Here is a 3,768-nt window from a genome sequence, read left to right on the forward strand (position 1 = left end):
ATTGAATGCCACTTTTGTTAGGGTTATTCGCATAACTAACCTTGCGTAAAAATTTTACGGCAGCTCTACTCGTACTTTGCCACTCGGAGTTCTTTGCTTCATTCACATTCTTGTTAAGGTCGTTGTTAAGGTGCTCGGTGTGTTACTTTGCCACAAGTTTATGCAACTATTTTGTTGGCTTGCCACTCACATAAGTTGTCACAAACGCAACCAGCAAGCACACATTCACATATGGACATGCTTTGATATTCCTTCGCTGCAGTGCAAGAACAAGGCGTCTTAGCAGACATTCTGTGTACTGTAAGAAGTTTGAGAGTGACTAGAATTTCAGTTACAAAATGTTCAATTAGAGTGTGGGTAGGTTAAATTAGATTAGGTTGCGGTGGGTGCCACTCTCCATGAGGATGTAGAGTGGCATAAATCCCTTGTCTAATTCTTAATGTGAAGTATCCAAAGAAGTACGAGTTGAATCAGCCATGTCCCGTTCTGGCAAGAGCAAGACTGTGGCAGAGTAAGTATTCAATAGTCTCCACTTCCTCCTCATTAGAGGGAAATCACGTACGTTGCCTAAGTGTCTTCATTAGTCAGTGCCCGGTGATGATATTATTTTTAGAAGGCCATTACGCACTGCGACCAGAGCTGATCTATTGTGAAAGGCCTATTTTTGTAACCCTAGAGGCTTAGGCTTTTTAAAATTTTTAGCTCAATTTTGGGTTTGTTGTTCCAAAGATTGCATAGAGATATTACGATACCACCAAGGTGATGAAGTCTCTGTCTGCCCAACGCAGGACATTCACAAAGCACATGTTCTGAGTTTTCTGTGTCCATTTCGCAAAAGCGGCAGTCATTGGTCTCAGATAGACCAATATTATTTAGATGATACCTCAGGCTGCAGTGAGCTGTAAGATATCCTGTTAAAAGACGCAGATCTACTCTGCTTAGTGAGAGTAGCTTGTCAGATATTCCTTTGTTGGGACTTAGGAATAGTTTGGCTTGACGCTGACCGGCACAGTTTAGCCAGTGTGGAGCAAATTTTCTTTCCTCCCATTTCCTAAGGAATTCATTAATGTGACTTTTTATGACTCCACAGAAGGGCTCTGGACCAGTAAGTTGCATATATGCTCCTTGTTTTGCAAGGTCATCAGCCATTTAATTTCCCTCATGTCCCGGAATCCAGCCTAGTGTTACTATGTTGAGGTTTCCTAACGTGTTGAGAAGGTGTAGACAATCATTTACCAATTTAGAGGTGATAGTTGTTGATAGAAGGGCTTTTAGAGCCCGGTGATGTTATTATCCACTGCATTGTATTTTCTTTTTTGCGGACTAGTGGGTTTAAAATGCCTAATGCATCATCAAAGCTGCCGTCGCAGCACTAGTATTTCCGGGGACTAAAAACTCCCCCTCGTTTGGAACCGTCGTCCACCTTGGAGCCGCTTTCACATTACTTCAGAGCGGCGTTCCATTTTCCTCACTGCAAAGGACCTTTGTGCCTATGTGTCTGTTTTCGATGCCGCTTTTTTACACAGAGAATTCTTTCCGCGAAACCTCTGATGATGCCCCACGTTTCCTCGCTACTTAGCATCTTGTCTTCTCCTGCGTTCGACGTTCTTGTTCCCAAAGCATGCATTATAAAAAGGTGTGTTCCGCGTCATCTTCGGCGGTATCCCCGTATATGCATGTAGGGTTTTCGCTTTTGCTTATTTTTAACAGATAATATCCGTGCCCCGGGGGTTGTATAAAAATTGACTTCACCGACGTTCCTGCTGTTCCATGTAGCGACGTCTTTTATGAGTCTAGCCGTTCATCTGCCGCGTGTTTCGTTAATGCAGCGGTCTTGCCATAGCCTTAGCGTTTCATCCCACATTTCGCACGTCGCAGGATGCTAACTCTTTCTTCGATTCCTTCTTTCTTTAAAGCCCACAACTTTTTCCTCTCAAAAGCTAGTAAGTCTATCGGTATTGAAGCGTATGAACAGCTGGCCCTGATCCTGTGCGGTAGGCGGACACAACTCTCAGGGTTGCCGTTCGTTGTACCGATGTTAAGAGCTTCGCTACTTTACCATCAGTTTACTGAGTGGGGATGCCATCTTAGCGGCTTTCTCTGCTGCGTCTTTATTCGGTTCAGAAGGTTAGTCTTGAGTCCAGTCTTATGCCTAGGTATCATACTTTAAAACTATTTTGTGGTTATCTTATTTTAGGAAGTTTGCACGCTAACTTCTAACGGGATGTGCTTCTTGATTAGAAGTATTCACTCCGTTTTCTATGTGGCTAATTTGAGTCCACGTGAATCTAGCCACGTTTATGTTCATATCATTACTTGGTTAAGTCTTCTACGAGCTTCTTCTTATCCACTGCATTATCAGAAGGTCAGTCGATATTCATGAGAGAAGTGAAGTTTTCACTCATTCTAGGCCAGGCCTGTCTAGTTACCTCACAAGTGAGCTCCGTGCTGCATTTACTGGTGGCCGGCGCGATGGAGACCGACTTGATTCAGAGCTTGCGTGAGGATGAAGACCAGTATTGCCTGATTTAGGATCAGTTTCCTTCGCGATGCAATTTTCACTGGATTTACCGAAGAATTGGGAGCCTGGGTGCCTTACAAGCTCAACGAAAAAATCAAAGAAATTCGCTTTCAAATTGTTTTTCAGCATCTCGCCGCCATTCAGCAACACGTGGTCATAAACAGAGCTCTTTGTACCGAATCGTCAGGGGAAATTAGAAATGGTATGAACCTATGCGAGTACATCAATATGACGCAAAGAAAGTAATGGGTGGCTCCAGCAGATACCCCAAAGTCGAGAGACAAGCCAGATCTTCATCCAAAGAAGATCATGATATGTGTTTGGTGTGACTGGAAGGGCATGGTGCACTTCGAAATGCTCTAAAAGAATGCCACGGACAACAAAAGGCTCTACATTGCCCAGCTACACCGTGTGAATGGGGCTATTCGACCGAAAAGACCTGGTCGACATGGTCCAACCATACTTCTTCGCTGCAACGCCATGCCCCATGTTGCACAAGTCGTCAAAGCCGCACTCCAAGAGCTCGAATGGGAGGTTCTTCTGCATCCGCCATATTCTTCGGATCTTGCACCGATCGCTTATCATCCTTTCCGCTCTGCCGCTTCCAGTCAAACCATATGAAGGGCGTTACCTTCGATAACAAAGAGGTCCTTAAAAACTGTGTCAACAACTTCTTTGACACCAGACCAGGCGATTTTTGGCGGAACGACATCAACAAAGTGGTCGAGAGGAGCGAAGAGGTTGTAAAGAGCAAAGGCGAACATATAATTGATTAACCGATTGATATAATTATTTTTTTTTGTTTGAATAAAAGTCTTTGGTAAAAACGCTACGAACTTAGTCCCCAACCTAATACACAGGTGCTTCCTAATGGGTAAACGTTTGAAAAAAATCGTAAATTCTGTAAAGTTTATTAGCTCCGTAATTTCCCCTGCCCGTCTAACAGTTTGCCATGGAATATCGAATTAAATCGGTGTCTATATAATTTTAAACCCAGCTATGCTGTCCGCATTCAAAATCTCCTTTTTTACTTTTACTAAGCGGGCCATTCTTTACTTGTGTTTCGTATCGTATTTTGTCCCCTCAAAATGAATGGCAATTGAATTTATGCTGCGTGAAAGAAATAGGAAATGTAGGAAAAAAATAAAATAGATAAATTGCAAGGCAACTACGCGCTTCCGCTTCGTTGCTCTTCAATTGCTACATTTTTTGCAAAGTAAAATGTTGTACTTGGCAAAAAGTTTGTG

This window comes from Anastrepha ludens, chromosome 4, assembly GCF_028408465.1.
Source record: "Anastrepha ludens isolate Willacy chromosome 4, idAnaLude1.1, whole genome shotgun sequence".
Lineage (NCBI taxonomy): Eukaryota > Metazoa > Arthropoda > Insecta > Diptera > Tephritidae > Anastrepha > Anastrepha ludens.